The sequence below is a fragment of the Arvicola amphibius genome, chromosome 9 (assembly GCF_903992535.2).
Source record: "Arvicola amphibius chromosome 9, mArvAmp1.2, whole genome shotgun sequence".
Lineage (NCBI taxonomy): Eukaryota > Metazoa > Chordata > Mammalia > Rodentia > Cricetidae > Arvicola > Arvicola amphibius.
In genome coordinates, this window is record NC_052055.2 from 41,891,644 (window position 1) to 41,909,529 (window position 17,886).

The window sequence follows — 17,886 nt, forward strand, 5'->3', positions numbered from 1 at the left end:
TACTGCACCCTCACCTCAGGCTTCCGAACTCCAGAACTTTGAGGAACAAAGGAACAAGATTTGTGTTTTTATAAGCAAATACTAGAGCACTATGTTAAAGCAGTTCAAAATAAGACACCTAGTCTCCGAAACGTTGAACCATTTGACCAGGCATGGCGTCTACCTGGTGGCAGACCTAGACCAAGGGTTGTCTGGCTCTAAATCCATGCTTCTGACCTCTAGTTCGTTGCTGCACTATTGCCTTTTCTCATCTGAGGAGCCAGCCTTACAGACTTGTGAGAGTAAGCCAATCAAAACAAAAACAGGACCCAGGCTATATGGACACCCTCTCCACCCCAACAGCATAAGTGAACATTTAGACAATGGAGCTGAATCAATGACTGAGATCAACCCTCCCTGGAAGCCCCTTTCTTACAAAATTAAACCAGTGTTTCCTAGGAGCTGCCAAGGCAATCCTCTAGACTTTGAGGACACTGGTGAGCACTGAGAGAAGGAGCAATCAGATTCACACCTCTCCCATCCACTCCCTGACTTCTCAACTGGCCTCAGTTCTACCAAGATCATCCTGCCCATAAACTCCCCACTGAATCCACTCTCCAGAGAAAAGTCTAGACCCTAGCCATGTCCTACAAAGAGCACATCCTGAAACGGTCCTCCCACCACACTCAACAACCCCACACACCACTTGCATCCACATTCTTGATGACTCTGGAGCTCACTTCCGGCAAAGACCTCCTTGCTGGAGTTAAGTTCTGCAGCATGCTGAGCACAGCCAAACCAGTCCTTCTCTTTCCAGGTCGACCCATTTCTATCTAGTACTGTCATAGTAAAACGTAATTATTCTAGACCCAGCTGTTTCTATAAGGCTTGAGACCTTAATCCTGGAATCCTAGAGCTATGAGCTGAATGAGACACCATGATCTTTACATAACAGTAGCCAGTATACACCCCTTCAATCCACCTTGCCTATTCTCCCTTCACACACAGATGTCCCAGACAACTAAGATACATTCCAAATGCTCTCAGGCCAAGGAGAGTTGTCAAGTAAAACCCCTCGAATATAAACTCTAAAATCGTTACGACAAGAAGATGAGTTCAAAGCCTGCCAGGCTATGTTCTCTCTTAAAAAAAACAGGGCTGGGCTGGAGAGATGGCTCAGAGGTTAAGAGCATTGCCTGTTCTTCCAAAGGTCCTGAGTTCAATTCCCAGCAACCACATAGTGGCTCACAACCATCTGTAATGGGGTCTGGTGCCCTCTTCTGGCCAGCAGGCACACACACAGACGGAATACTGTATACATAATAAATAAATATAAAAAAAAAAAACAAAAAAAACAGGGCTATTTGGACTGGACTGGAAAGACAGCTCAAGATGGCTCAATAGTTTTGTTTTTTTTGTTTTTGTGCTTTGTTTTTTTGTTGTTTTTTTGTTTTTCGAAACAGGGTTTCTCTGTAGTTTTGGGGCCTATCCTGGAACTAGCTCTTGTAGACCAGGCTGGCCTCAAACTCACGGAGATCTGCCTGCCTCTGCCTCCTGAGTGCTGTGATTAAAGGCATGTGCCACCACTGCTTGGCGAGACGGTTCAATAGTTAAGAGCACACATTATTCTTCCAGAGGTCCCACATGGAAGCTCACAACTGTCTACAATTCCAGTTTCAGGAGCTTTGACATCCTCTTCTCACCTAACTGGACAACAGTCAAACATGTGGTACACATATATACATGCAATCAAAATACTCAGACATAAAACAAATAATTAAAAAAACAAAAGGACTATGAAGATGGCTCTGCATAAGGGTAATCAAATACAGGGCTGACAACCTGAATTTGATCCCCAATCACACTAGACAACAAATAAAAAACCAGGTTCCCAAGGGTTGTCCTCAGACCTCCACAAGTACATGCCTGCAGAAAATCACACACACATTAAAAACAAAGTAAGCACACACCTTTAATCCCAACATTCAAGAGGCAGTGGAAGGTAAATCTCTAGGAGTTTGACACCATATGCATCTAAGAAGAAAGCAGAAAGCCAATAGAAGAAAAATAAAAACCAATGTATGGTGCCAGTTCCTGATGAGAGTAAGTCGTTGTGAATACTAGTAGAGTCAGTGAAGGTTTGTGGCAGGTGCATTCTGCACCCTGCTGCATAAGAGCAGCAGACTGGAGCTCCCAGGCTGTTTCAGGTCTTACTGTCAGGTAGCCTCACTTCCTCACCAGGCTCTACTTTGGATAATTATCTACTGCTTAACGTTTCAGAACTAACTCTTTGCCATTAACCTCTACCAAGTTTCTCCGCAAGGTAAATCCTTTCCTAGGGAGGCTTCTCATATCATAAAGCAGAACTGTATATGATTGCTCTGTCCTCTCTAGTATTTAAAGAACCCACCTGAAATGAACAGATACAGACACACCCACACTTTTTATTTTATGCACATGCATGTTTGCCTGCATGTGTGTACCACATGCATGGAGTACCCACAAAGGCCAGAAGAGGAGGTCAGATCACCTGCAACCGGAGTTAACAAGAGGTTGTTAGCCACCATGTGGGTGCTGGGAATTGAACTCTGGTTCTCTGGAAAAGGAACAGTGCTCTTAACCACCAAGCCATTTCTCTAGCCCACAGACAGACACTTTTTCCATGCCACAATCACGAACTAGTTGGCTGTCTCCTGACAAGCATCAGGATGACATGATAGGAGGACAGGGGACTCCTCCACACTAACCATGCTTGAGGGAGAGTCTACTCAATACAGTACTACAAATGCCAATGCCTGAGTAACCAACGCATCTGACCAGGTTGTTTATTTTCATCAGAAATAAGCCAGTGGCCAGGCGGTGGTGGCGCATGCCTTTAATCCCAGCACTCGGGAGGCAGAGGCAGGTGGATCTCTGTGAGTTCGAGGCCAGCCTGGTCTACAAGAGCTAGTTCCAGGACAGGCTCCAAAGCCACAGAGAAACCCTGTCTCGAAAAAATCAAAAAAAAAAAGAAAGAAAGAAGCCAGTGAAATGGTATCTTAGTCACCGTTCTATTGCTGTGAAGAGACACCATGAGCAAGGCAACTCTTACGAAAGGAAGCATTTAATTGCAGCTGGCTTGCTGCTTCAGAGGCTTATCATCACAGCAGAGAGCATGGTGGCAGGCGTGGAGCTGGAGAAGTAGCTGAGAGCTACATCCTGATCCTTATGCAGAGCCTGAGATTGGGCGTGGCATGGGCTTTTGAAGCCTACCCCTAGTGACACACTTCCCCCAACAAGGCCACACCTCCTAAGCCTTCTCAAATAGTGCCACTCCCTGATAACTAAGCATTCAGTTATATGAGCCTATAGAGACCATTCTTACTCAAACCACTACAGATGGCTTGGCAGGTAAATGCACTTGTTGTGCCCATATACACATACATACATACACATGTACAGAGAATAATGTTTTTTTAAAAAATATGGGGAAAAAGTAATTTAACCTGTGCAGTTTTTAAGTTTCCTGTCCTTTCTTAAACACCTGCTTTTTATACAGTTGAGACTCTGTATAATAAACAATCTGTAAAGCACTAGGAACCTGACACAGTCACAAGAAGCCACTGTTGGGACAGTCATGGTCACTGGTTATTTGAATGAGAAGGGCACCCTTAGACTCTTATGTTTGAATGCCTGGTACCCAGTCTATGGAACTGCTTAGGAAGAATTAGGAGGTGTGGCTTTAGGAAGAGGTGTGCCACTGGGAGAGGGTTTTTAGCTTACAAAAGCCCATGTCACCATTCCTGACATACACACACACACACACACACACACACACACACACACACTGCTTCCTACTTTCTGATCAAGAAGTGAGCTCTTAGCTGTTCCTACCACCATGCCTTTGCTCTGCCATCATGGATTCTAACCCTCTCTTTCAGTAAAGTTGCCTTGGTCAAGGTGCTTTAGCACAGCAACAGAAAAAAAAGTAAGACCAACACAATTCATACCCAACTTCAAATTACTTGGGGATTCTGGCTCAAGGAGGCCATACTTGGGTAGGTCAACTCCATGACCTGAGATTTTTTTTGTTTCAAAACAGGGTCTCACTGTGTAGCAGTGGTTGTCCTGGAACTTACTCCGTAGACCAGGCTGGCTTCCAACTCACAGAGATCCACCTGCTTCTGCCTCCCACGTGCTGAAATTTAAAGGCGTGTACCACCAGGTCTAACTCAATTTCTAATTTCCACTTAACATTTATTAACTTCACAGCTTTCTCAAGTGCTAAGCAACTGAGAAGTAATCATTTAAATATACTCTTTAATCAACAATAATTAAAAAAACAAACAATAAATAAATCTGCCCCAAACCCTCAAATTCTACAAATTTTCCCCTCTGAAAAAGGCTAAAAACAAAACCGAGGGGGTAGAGATGTCTCACTAGTTAAGAGCACTGGTTGTTCTCTCAGAGGACCAGGTTCAATTCTTAGCACCTATATGGCAGCACATAACCGTCCATAACTCCAGCTCCAGGAGATCAACACACACACATGGTGCAAGCAGAATACTAACATACATAAAATAAAAAGTAAAGGTTAAAAAAACATTTTAAAAAATAAAACAAGTGGGGCTGGAGAGATGGCTCAGTGGTTAAGAGCATTGCCTGCTCTTCCAAAGGTCCTGAGTTCAATTCCCAGCAACCACATGGTGGCTCACAACCATCTGTAAATGAGGTCTGCTGCCCTCTTCTGGCCTACAGACATACACACAGACAGAGTATTGTATGCATAATAAATAAATAAATATTTTAAAAAAATAAAACAAGTAAGTTCTTCATTGTCAAGACAGCAAGGTGTTTAGGATTCAAATTCCAAAGGAAAAATAGTCCTTCAGTGGATGAACAAAACTTCTTTTCCAAGTGACATTGAAGGATATTTATGATGCCAACAACTCATCATGACAACCACCAAGGGACCAGAACCTAACAGAAAAACCCCAACTTGGCATCCAGGAGCCCAAGTTCTGGACCCAGAATGGACTCTACAACACAATGGCCAGGACTGATACCACTTTCTTTAACACAACTCAAATCACTCAAATGTTTGAGTACAAAATAATGGGAAGACAACCCTTTGGAATGTGCCCTCCAGTATGAATGTCATCATTATTATTAGCTCCAAGATGTCAGGGAAAATAGAATTACAGATTCTCTGAGGCAAGAGTCAGCTTAGGAAGCTATGCTCACCACCCCTACCATCATGTCAGGAAGAAGACAGCTTAGGGCTGGAATGTGGCAGTCCTTACCCTGGATGCTGGCCCCCAAATTGTTCACACATGTGCTTCTTTTCCTGGGGTGGGGAGAGGGTATCTCATAACTGTTGTCAGAATTTCAAAGGTTAAGAACTTCTAAATCAGGCTGGAGCAATGGTTAAGAGCACTGGCTGCTCTTCCAAAGGTTCTGAGTTCAATTCCCAGCAACCACATGGTGGCTCACAACCATCTGTAATGAAATCTGGTTGCCTCTTCTGGCCTGCAAGCATATATGCAGGCAGAACACTGTATACATAATAAATCAATAAATATTCAAAAAAGAACTTCTAAACCCCTCATCCTACAAACATAAATACTGAGACCCTGAGATGCACATCATCCTAACCTCATAGTGGAGGGAAGGCTATAAAGAGTCCAGGGTTTCTGGTCTCCATCCATCTCCCACTGTCATCTGGTATTCTAGAAATGGAGAAAAATTACATTAAAGTAGATGTAATGGTTCAAGCCTGAAATGTCAGCACTTGAAGGGCTGAGGCAAGACTGCCTTGATTCTGAGGCCAAGGACAGCCACACAGTAAGTTCCTCAATATCCCAGCAAGGTTCCTTTCTAAAATGGTCACTGAGGACTCTGATAGCTGTTACCACTGTATCCTGCTGCTGAATCTCCTTCTCCATCTAGTTCAGTACCTGGACCCAAGAAATGTGTGAATATTTTTAAGACTGAAATTTTTAATGAGCTAGAGGCACAGCTTAGTGGCAGATAGCTTTCCCAGTTCCATTCCCAGAACCAAAGCGGAGAAAACCTGGGGGAGGGCAAGTAAAGAATAAAAAGCGGAGGTTGGGAGTATGGTTCAGAAGGTACCTGCCATCAACCCTTCCCTACAACCCGAGTCAAATCCCCAGAATCCACAGGGTGGAAGGAAAGAACTAATGAGAACTAACTCCTACAGGTGTCTTCTGACTGCCACATGCACACTGTGGCGTATCCAAACACACACACTAAATAAATGTATTATCTTTTCAAAACAGAAGTTTTTATTTTTTTTTAAATGAAAATTAAAAATCTGGACAGGGAGAAACAGTTCAGCAGGTAAAGACACTTCCTGCCAAGCCTGACAATCTGAGTTCCATCCCTACTAACCACATGTAGAGGAGAAAAACCACTCCTGCAAGCTGTCCTCTGACCTCCACATGTACATCATGGCATATGCATACATACATGTATGTATATGAGCATGTATACACACACACACACACACACACACACACACACACACTAAATAAAATGTCTTTTAAAAAGATGCACACCTCGGCCAGGAGGTGGTGGTACACACCTTTAATTCCAGCATTTGGGAGGCAGAGGCAGGCAGATCTGTGAGTTCGAGACCAGCCTGGTCTACAAGAGCTAGTTCCAGGACAGGCTCCAAAAGCTACAGAGAAACCCTGTCTCGAAAAACCAGAAAAAAAAAAATGCAAGCCTCTTGATCTTAACAGCTGTCTCAAGTAGTTAGTAACCATACGGATGCTAAAAAAAATGTCTGGTTGTGTAGAATACCTGGAGAACCATCTTTGTTGAGATAGGGTCTCATTACACAGTCAAGCTGGCCTCAGACTAGGGTAGGATTACAGGCAAGTGGCCAGTGGGAGAACTATTCTGCGTGCGTGTGTGTACATGTGCAGGCCAGAGGTTGATGTTAGGTACCTTCCTTCATCACTGTCCACTGCATTTTTTTAAAGATTTCTTAATTTTATGTGTATGAATGTTTGCTTGCATGCAAGCACGTGCACCATGTACATGTCTGGTGCCCTCAGAGGTCAGTGCAAGGTCCCCTGGGACTGGAATTACAATGGTTATGGTACCATGTAAGTGCTGACAATTAAACCCAGGTCCTCTCTGTAAGAGTAACAAATGCTCTTAGTCACTAAGCCATCTCCCCGCCCCCTCCTTACTGTTTTGTTCAGAGTTAGAACTCAGGTGTCAAGTTTCCTGACTGAACCACCCCCCAACCCTAGGAGACCTATTCTTTTAACCAATGAATATTAAAAATCAGAAAAAAATTCTCAAAAAGCCATCCCAAAGACCACCACTGAGAGCCACCAGGAACAAGTTAAGGCCCACTTAGACCACACTCTTGGGGTTACCTTCAGGTGTGAGGAAGATGAGCAGAGGTCATAAAGGACTCTGTCCCTAGTATGCAAATCAACTCAGTAGCTAAGCCCTGCCTTCCTTGGCTGCCTTCAGGTATGCAGCTGTGGTTCCAAACTGGAAAAACACTGAGCAGCCACTACAGCTCATGTGAACACAGTTATTACCTACATAATCTAAAGGGTGGCTTCCAGAAGGCCAAGGACAATGGGATGGTAGGTAAGGCAGGCCAGAAACACCTGGGTTTCAGGTGATGTTGGCCAGAGAGCACTCTGGTATGCTTCACAAGGTGTCACAACAGTCAGCAATTTTACTACTATTATTTGATATTCCATAACATCCTGCAAGGATCGAGTGATAACCCTTTTCAGAAGCAGGAAGTCTAAGAATCAGGCCTTAACCGAAACATGAAGTTTCGGGGAAGAGAAAAGAATAGAAAGATTAAAGGTGGCCAGATATGGTGTCACAGGCATTTAATCTCTGAGTTCCATGTCTGCTAGTCTACATAGCTAGACTCTGTGTCTAAAAAACAAAACAGACAAACAAACAAACAAACAAAATCCCACAAAACTAAGGGAAAATGCCTCTGCTCCCCCTAGAAACGCCTGGCCATCAGAAATCTGTGCTGGCTCTCAGTACCAAGGGAAAGCCTCTATCAGACAGGATGGAAACCTAGATGTGGTATCTTACATACACACACTTTTGGATTAATTATTATGTTCAGAAGTAACAAGTTGTAAGTTCCCCAAAACACATGAACTAAAACACCACTTCTCTTTAAATGAGTAGTTATTCTTTAAGAATCTCACACAGTTACAGGGCGGTGGTGGCGCACGCCTTTAAAACCCCAGCACTCGAAGGCAGGGGCAGGCGGATCTCTGTGAGTTTGAGGCCAGCCTGGTCTACAGATCGAGTTCCAGGACAGCCAGGGCTACACAGAAAAACCCTGTCTTGAAGGGGGAGAAAAAAAATCCTGCAGAGAGAATTGATCTAATCAGTGTTCTGCTCCTTTGTGATCAATTACTTTCCCAAGCCATAAGTACCCATCAGCCTAATGGTCAGTTTCTTTAACATCACACAAGTTTTTCTTTGTAGTGGCCTCATGACTCAAGGAGCATAGTTTCACCAAGAGACCGCCAAACTCTACAGTAAGTGTAAATGCACAGACCAAAGCGTTTCAAGTCAAGAGAGTCCCAACTACACGGGAACTCATTCAGTGCTTCTGTGAAAAGGTGACTCCAAATGCCCTACGACGGAAAACGGAGGCTAACACAAAACACTTGCCCACCTGGATGATCCCTTTGCGAGGGGCTCCAAGCTGTCAAATGCCAGGGGCGCAAGAACAGAACGGAAAAACTTGCAGTGGGGGAGGAAGGTGTGAGCTCACATCCACAACTCAGGATTAAATAGATTCACATCAGGACAGAGCGGGAGTGTTTGTTAAACAGCGTAATGAGTAGCCCTGGAGACCGTCAGCAACCTACTCCCCTTAATCACAAAACCTCAGGACAGCTGCGGTCAAGGAAAAACGGCCAGAGCAAGGAATGGTGTGCACACCCCGGACCAAAGCAGCATCCCTGGGGTGTGTCTCCTTCCAGGTCTAATCTCTAAAGCCATGAGGTCCCCAGCCAGCCCCTCCGATCCACTGCTGGGGGGGAGGGGGCGGGGAGAAAGCAAAGCCGACCTTCTCAGAGGGGGGGCCCGCAAGCCTGGAGAGAGAAGAACGCGGGTTTTGAGTTCCACGGGAGGAGAGAGGTAGTTGACATTTCGGATCCAATGAGTCTAGAAAACTATCAAAGTCAAAAGGACAGCATCCAGCCTTTCCTGTCTCGCCACACACCCCTAGGTCATGTTCTCCAAGCAGGCTTGGCTCTCACCACCGCGGACACCGAGTGTGGGAAGGACGGAAATGAAAGGCGGACAGTCCGCAAAGCGCCCCCAGGAGTGCGTCCGCGTGGGTCCCGCCCGATCCGGCCGCCCCTCAGGCCTCCCCGGCTCCGCCCGCCGGCTCGTGGCCCCTCTCGCGCGGACTAGAAGTTTCGAGCGGCGCGGCCCCGCGCGCTCGGCCCCGGCGCGGCCTGACAGGGGTAGGTGCGGCCACCGACCCGCGTCCCAACCGTCGCGGCGTACCCCTCACCTCGGCCGCCGCTCGCCTCGGGTTCCGCTACGCACGCCGCCCCGGCCGGGCTGCGACTCCGACCCCTTTTCCGTTCCGCTCCAGCCGCGCTGCCCAGCCCTGCCCAGACCCGCCGCCGCTTCTGCCGCCAGCCGAGACCGCGCCGCCCCCGCCGCGCCCGCTGTGCTCGTCCTATTGGCTGCCTGGACCCAGGCCCCGCCCTACAGCTCCTTCGGAGCTCTGGATTGGACAGACCAGAGTCAAGGTGGCACGCCCCCAAGCGCGCTCAAGGGGACTACCCTGGGTAAGTATTAGCGGCCTCCCCTGTCAGTCAAAGAGAGCGCCTACTTAAGTCGCTGAGAGGCCAGCACGGGTCACTGCCCCGGAGCCGCCCGGTAGGATTTTCTTAGGCGGGCTAGACTTCTGTGGTTTTCCTAGCACCCGGGAGCGTTGCCGTGCCTGACTGGGAATTCAGATAAGGTGGACTTTCAGAAAGTTTCCTCGGATCTGGAGAGAGTGCTGCTTTTCCAGAAGACCCGGATTCCATTCCAAGCACCCATAAGGCGATTCATCACTATCAGAAATCCCAGTCCGGGGAATCTGACGCCATCTTCTGGCCTTTGTGGGCACCAGGCACGCACGTGGAGCGGACAGACATAAGCAAGCATACACATAATTCTTTTTTATTTAAAAAGTTTCCTCCAGGCCAGGAGTGGTAGCGCACGCAAGTAACACCAGCTATCAGGAGGCAGAGACGTTCTGGGTGTTCCAGGCTAGCCAACGCTAGCTAACACGTAGTGAGCCCTGTCAACAAAAAAGAGGAAGTGAAATGGAGAAACTTCCCTCCTGAGGTCAGAGATGATGGCCCTCAGGGCACCAGGCGTAGAACAGACCTTTTGGTTCTTACGGCAACCCTACCTGATAAGGCCTTAGCCCCTGGAGCAGAAGGAAAAGACACTGAGTCAAAATGGCTAATGACTTCCTAAGCACTGCCTCACACGTTTGAGAAGCTGAGAGCAGGTAACTTTCTGGGTACTGTGGTGTAAAGAGTTAAATAGCGGAGAAGGGCTTCTGATCCCAGTACTCAACAAACTAACACAGAAGAACGGCTGAGAGTTCCAGGCCAGCCTGAGAACAGAGTAAGACGCTGCTTAGAAGAACGAAAAGGAGTAAATGGCCAGGCAAGCCAGGGTTACATTGCAAGACACTGATGTAAATGAGTAAATGAGGCCCAGTGGGAGGTGCCTTTAATCCCAGCACTCAGAGGCAGAGGCAGGTGGGAGGCAAAGGCAGGTGGGTGGCAGTCAATCAGACCGCTGAGGTCAGCCTGCCTGGTCTACAGAGTGGGTTCCAGGATAGGCTCCAAAGTTTCACAGAGAAACCCTGTCTCATAAAAGAAAAAAAAAAAAAAAAAAAGAGTAAATGAAGCTAGATTAATCCCAGCACTTGGGGAGACAAAGACAGGAGAATCACTGAAAGTTCAAAGTCATCCTGGGATATGTAATGAGAGCCAGTCTCAACCTCCCTGCAAACAAAACTGTACAGAAAAGGCAGGTGTGGTAGCACAGCACTTGGGCGGTAGAACAGGAGGGTCAGGAGTTCAAGGTCATCCCAGCTACCCACAAAGTCCAAGGCCAACTTGGGCTAGAGGAGACCCCGGCTTAAATGAAAATGCCCTGGGTTTTTGTGCACTCCTTTAGCCTAGAGGCAAAGGCAGGCAGACCTCTGAGGCCAGCCTGGTCTGTGGATCAAGTTCCAAGACAGCCAGAGCTACACAGAGAAATCCTATCTCAAAAAGTCAAAATAGTAATAAATAAATAAATGGCTGAGGAGATGCCAAAATAGTAATAGATGGATAGATAGATAGACAGACAGATAGATAAATGGCTGAGGAAATGCTCAGTGGTTAAGCACTTGACATGGACGAGAGTTTGAACTCCCAGAGCCCAGCACAGCCTGTCTGAAGAGTCAGGGCTGGACTAGCTGAATCAAGAAGCTCCAGGTTTAACAGGTGCTCTTGCCTCGGTGAACAAGAAGGAAATCCAACAAGGAAGATAACTCGATGACGACCTCTGGTTTCCACAGGCATGCACATACACATATGACTGTGCACACAAATGCACACCACACATGCACACACAGAGAGAACAGTGATGGAACTCAGTAGACACAGTAAGTACACACAGGAGGATCTTGAGCTTGAGGCTAGTCTGAGCAAGGTCAGCTGATGATGCAGACTCCTGTCTCTGGAAGTCCAAAGCTTCTCCCAAAGGTCTCTAACTCCGTCACTGTCTAAATCATCATACCTGTCTCCATTGCACACTCGAATAATCTTGTTTCACACCAAGCCCTGGTGAGTCTAACCTTACCTGGACACCGGAAGTCACAGAGAGGTATCAAGTCTGGCGCAGCCCACCAACCAGATACTTCCTCTGTCAGATGTAAATGTCTGCACAGACATCTCACAGTCTGGCCCAAGTCCCTTTTACTCACATCCAACAGGTCTGTCTACCTTTGCCCCTCCAAACAAAGGATTTTCCATACATCACTGACGCTCTCGGCACCTCAGCGTCAGTGTACTGATGTGTGGCCGGGATGGAAGACAGAACCAGCTTTTCAGAGTTTGTGAGTAGGCGCTTGGAGAATGGCTCTTGGTCTCCATCTGTGACGGCCCTGTGTCTGAGGGAGTGACCACACACCCACACCCCTTTGCCACATCCTTCCCACATAAAGAACCCACTGTCACAGAGCTGTCAGGGTCAGAGGATGACAAAGTTAGTCCTTTATCAGCCATTTTACACAATACAGCCTGGATTAAAAAGTCTAGTTAAAACACACTTTTTTGTTTTGTTTTGTTTTTTTTGAGACTGGGTTTCTCTGTAGCTTTTTGGAGCCTGTCCTGGAACTAGCTCTTGTAGACCAGGCTGGCCTCGAACCCACCTGCTTCTGCCTCCCAAGTGCTGAGATTAAAGGCACGTACTACCACAACCCAGACTAAAACACACTTTCAAGAGGCTGACAAGATAGCTCAGAGGTAAAGGCACTTGCTGCCAAGCCTAACTGTAATAATCTGTCCTGTCCCTTTAAGAGACAAGCCCCCTACACACACCACCACCACCACTCCACCCCTGTCCGCTGAGGCAGGCAGATCTTCCTTCCTGCTTGCAGCCTGAGTCTCTTCCTTTTCCCTATCCCTCTCAAAGAGGCTTCTGTCTCTCCCCCACTTCTCCCCTTCCCCCTTCTGTCTCCCCTCTCTGCTCTTCTCTCCTTTCCCCTCTATAACCCACTAAATAAATATCCAGCCTCACTCTGCATGGTATGCCTATCCATGTCTCTGTCTCTTGCCCACTGTTTGGCTCCCTGACTGAGACAAGCCACCTTCAGATACCTGCAGCATGGTCCCATGGTGTGCCCATCTGTCTGTCTCTCCACGTGGCCTGCTGCAGCTACTCAGGGAACTGCACCATCCCTGCCTGGGACTGGCTGCTCTCGGGACCCGCTGTCTGCTGCCTGCCGCCACATGGCCCACTGCCACCACTTGGGGACCTGCAGTGTTTCTGCTGCTGCAGCTGCCAAGGATCTGCAGCATTTTTATTTAATCCATTACACTAATAATCTTAAATTTGATTTCCAGGTCCCACATGGAAGGAGAGAACAGACTCCCTGCAAATTATCCTCTTGACTTTTATCAATAGTACATGCATGGCTACACACACGAAAGAAAGAAAGAAAGAAAGAAAGAAAGAAAGAAAGAAAGAAAGAAAGAAAGAAAGAAAGAAAGAAAGAGAGGAAGAAAATACAATAAAGTAAAACAAAATAAAAAGCAGGTTTCAGACTGGACATAGTGGTGCCTGCCTGTAATCTCAGCATATAGATAGTAGAGGCAGGAAGATCAGGAGTTCAAAGTCATTCCAACTACACAGAGAGTTCAAGGTCAGCCTAGGCTATGTGAGACTTTGTCTCAACCCTCCCTCAAGGAGAACCCTCATATTTTCACAGTGACCAAAATATTTTCAATCAATAAATAAAACACCCTGAGGAAGTTTGTATTGCTGGTAAAATAGTCCCAGTAATTCCAAAGTTTAAAATAAGGAGAGACAGCTAGGTATGGTGGCACATGTCTTTAATCCCAGCACTCTGAGAGGCAGAAATAGGCAGATCTCTGTGAGTTCCAGGCCAGGCTGGTCTATAGAGTGAGTTCCAGGTCGGCCAGAGATACACAGTGAAACCCTGCTTCAACTAAACAAAAAACAAACAACAACAACAACAAAGGCAGGGTGGTGGCTCTCATGTGTTTGGTGACTCTAGCAAAGACAAGGAAGGGGCAACAGTAACAGTTTACTGCCCAGAATTGGGTAGAGTGTGACAAAGAGCAAAGGTGACATTTTACTGCCCCAAGATGGTTAGAATATAACAAAGAGCAGAGACCTCCCAGAAATCAGTGAGCCCTACAGGGAGAAAGGGGTTCCTCTTGGCTGGAGCATTTCAGGCATGCAAGAAGCAGGGATGCATGGGTAGGGAGGGTAGCTTGGCAGCGAACAGTCACTCCACCCTGCAAGTTCCTTCCCTTCTTTGGGGCGCAATTTTCTCAGCTGTAATACAGATAAGTCCAGGATAACCAGGACAAGTGAGTTTAAGCCTGCCTTGCTCTCAGGATGGCCTGGGAGTGCTGAATATGTCCCAGGAGCTCTATTGCCTGTAAAACTACTTCCACCTTTACTTATTTTGTTTGAGGCAGGGTCTCACTGTGTAGGCTAAACTGACTTCAAGCTCACAGAGATCTGCTTCCTAAGTGCTGGAATTGAAAGATATGCACTACCAAACTCCACCCAACTTTCAATTCTTTTAAACTGGGATTGGCATCAGGAGGGATAGCTCAGTGGGTAAAGTACGTATGATGCAGACGTGAAAGCTCTGAGTTCTAGTTCCCAAAAACCATCTAAAAAGCCAGATGGAAGCCGGGCGGTGGTGGCGCACGTCTTTAATCCCAGCACTCGGGAGGCAGAGGCAGGCGGATCTCTGTGAGTTCGAGGCCAGCCTGGTCTAAAAGAGCTAGTTCCAGGACAGGCTCTAAAAAAGCTGCAGAGAAACCCTGTCTCGAAAAACCAAAAAAAGAAAAAAAAAAAAAAAAAGAAAAAGAAAAGCCAGATGGAATAGCATGTGTGTGTGATCTCAGTGCTAGGAGAGAGGCGTTAGAAAGATTCTGGAGGACTTTCTAGACAGCCAGTCTAACTGAAAGAACAAGCCCCAAATTCAGTGAGATACCCTGTCTCAAATAACTAATAATTAAATAAATAACTGACTGACTGAATAAATAAATTTAAAAAGAAAACCTGGAGAGTGGTAGAGGAGGATACCCAAAGTTAATCTTTTGGCCTCTGTACATGCATACAAAGGTCCGGGCACTCGAATACACTCATGGACACACACACACACACACACACACACACACACACAAAGGATTGGAAGGTGAGAATATGGCTCACACAAGACCCTTGGCTCCATCTCCAGCATCTACTAACCAATTGTTAAGATTCTGTAGACACTGAAGTGTTAACTGTTGGGGCCATCCCTGGATCTACCCAGGAATGAAACAGGCTCAGGAATGAAGCAGGCTCCTGCCAAATGCGTGGAATGAACATGTCACTGATTAGGAGGTAGTCGCCCGGCCCTCACTTACTTACGTTTTGTTCTTTGGCCTGTGCACGTGGACTCAGACGTAATTGTACAGGTAGGTACAACACTCCACTCTCACGTGCTGTAGGCCACTTGCCCTAATCCATGCAAGGTGGAAGGGCAGGGCACAACCTACGGGATAGCCTAAGAAGGTGTGGTCAGCACTTGATAAGCCAGTGTTGTTCTACTTGCACACAATCCTCAATTGGTTCTTTTTTTTTTTTTTTCATTTATCTGTATGTGTGTATGCATCCCACAGCATAGGTGTGAAAGTTAAGGAACAATCCACTGGAAAAAGTCTGTGGCAGAAATTCATGCTGGCCAGAGGGTTAGCAAGTCACCCTTGCTAGCCATAAACTCCTGCTGGGCCATACCTGGCCTAGCTCTGGAGTTGACACTCAGCCCATTGTGTTACATATACATTTTGTTGCTCTATTTGCACCTGGCATTGTATTTTTGGAAACTTCATTCAGGTTGTTCTAAGCATATGGAAATCTGCGGGATAAGTATAAATATGGCACAAAAAATGCCAAGAGGAGAAGGTTAGGTGCTTCAGTTCACCAAGACTGAGCCCCCTGCTGTGGCAGAGGTTAAGTTTATTCTCAAGTGTCTCTGAGTCTTCGTTTCATGGACCTGCATGCAGCCACACACCTGTGCTGAGATATACATGACAAAAGTACACCCCTGCCTTGTAGGTCCTAGGGATGAAGCTCAGGTCACAGACTAGAGAGCAAGCACTTTTACCTGCTGAGCTGTCTTACTACCTTCTTAAAAAACAACAAAAAATAAACTGTCTCCAAGTGTCTAAAACTGGCCAGAATTTACTATATAGCCAAGAATAACCTTGAACTCCTGACCCGCCTGCCCCCTTTTCCTGGGAGCTGGGATTACAGAGAATTTTAAAGGTGTGCCTCACCATGCCTCTCAACTACTTCTCATGCCTCTTGACTACTTCAGAGCACAGATCCTGATAGAAACTCTTACTTCTACTAAGTGGAAAACCCACACGGAGGGTCTCTAGTATAGTGTTACCGTCCGTGCCAAATTGGACCAAACAAAGCTTGAATGAAGATGCAATGAGGCCCAGACTTGACTTGATAAAAGATAAAGATATAAATTCCCCAAGGAGCTAGTCATGGCAGTGCACACCACAATCTGAGCACCACACAGGTAGGAGCAGGAGGAACAAGACTTCAAAGCCCACCCTGAAACTCCTCAGCCTGACTCTTGCCTCTAACGACAGCAGTCAAGTGTGGTGGCGAAAACCTATAATCCTAGTACTTGGGAGGCAGAGGCAGGAGGATCAAGAATTCACTGTTACCTGTTGGGGAAGGGGGCTGCTCATTGGTCCCGGCTGCCCAGCCACAAAATAATCACACAGCAACTATATTATTTGCAATACTGTTTGGCCCATAGCTTAAGTATATTTCTGGCTAATTCATATCCTAAATAACCCATCTCTATTCATCTGTGTATCAACACATGGCGGATGGCTTACCAGGCAATGTTCCCAGCGTCTGTCTCACACAGAATCCATGGCTTCTCCCTAACTCTGCCCTTCTTTTCCCCCAGCATTCAGTTCCGTCTTCCCCAACTTACCTAAGTTCTGCCCTGTTATAGGTCCAAAGCAGTTTCCTTATTCATTAACCAATAAAAGCAACACATTAGACAGAAGGACCTCCCACACCAGTCACCCTCTACTACATAGCCAGGTTGGGTTGAAGGCAGTTTGAGCTACATGCGACCCTACCTTAAAGTATCAGAGGATGGATGGCTGGCTCATCAGCTGAGAGTGATTCCTGCTCTTCTAGAGAACCTGAGTTCTATTCCTAACACCTCACTGGGGAAGCTCACAGCCACCTCCAACTCCATGGAATCCCACATCATCTTTGAGGGCACCCAAACACACACACACACACACACACACACACACACACACATACACACACAAAATTTTCAAATTTTTAAAAAAATGTCTAGAATAATCTCCTCACATTCTTTCAGGGCAATTGAAGATGCTCTTCAGGCCAACCAATATGGAGCCTGCAAGTCGTAAGATGACACTTGGGACTCAGAATGGAATCTGTGTTGGCAGGTCACCCTCCCTCTCCCTCCTTATCTACTGTCCCTGCCAGCACTTTGATTTTAAGCCTCCAGAGTTGCAGTAGAGTAAACATCATTGTTTTAAGCCACCAGGCCGAGGCCTGTAATCCTCTGTCAGGAAACTCCAGGTAACATTTCCACAGCATAGCAACACGAGAAAAGCCAGATGTTTGTTCTCAAATCTACTTTTTTGTCTCCTACATAGTCTATAAGAGTAATGACACCTTACAGAAGGAAGGCAGAAGGCAGGGGACGGGGAAGGAAAGAGAGTAAGAGAAAATTGTGCTATAAACCCAGGCCCAATAGTTTAGCTGACATTCTGGGACAAAGGTGAACTTCAAAGCCTCCCCCCATCATTCCTCATCTAAGCCAGGGAGACTTTGGGCAAGCCTGTCACTTCTCAGTATCTGTAGACTTGTCTGATCAGGAGAATGAGCACAGCCCTGCCTTTCTCCCCGGGTTGGCTGTTGAATGAAGTTCTGCATATACGGAAAGTGCCTAGTACCATGCTTTTCATGCCCTGAAGGATCTACCTACCGATAATGGATGCTAGCCCATGCCAGGAAACATCTGTGCCTCAGAGCCACTTGCTGGCATCTACAAGGGCAGAGCAAGCA

At 46.6% G+C, this 17,886-nt stretch overlaps 1 protein-coding gene across 1 annotated transcript in view; it reads right to left on the reverse strand.

Moving 5' to 3' along the window:
• Window positions 1-9,641, reverse strand: part of Pacsin2 (protein kinase C and casein kinase substrate in neurons 2) — a 107,648-nt gene extending 98,007 nt beyond the window's left edge. The window contains 1 exon segment of the mRNA XM_038341657.2: window positions 9,512-9,641. The gene's annotated coding sequence lies outside the window, so the exon portion shown is untranslated.
• Between the last annotated feature and the right edge of the window lie 8,245 nt (window positions 9,642-17,886).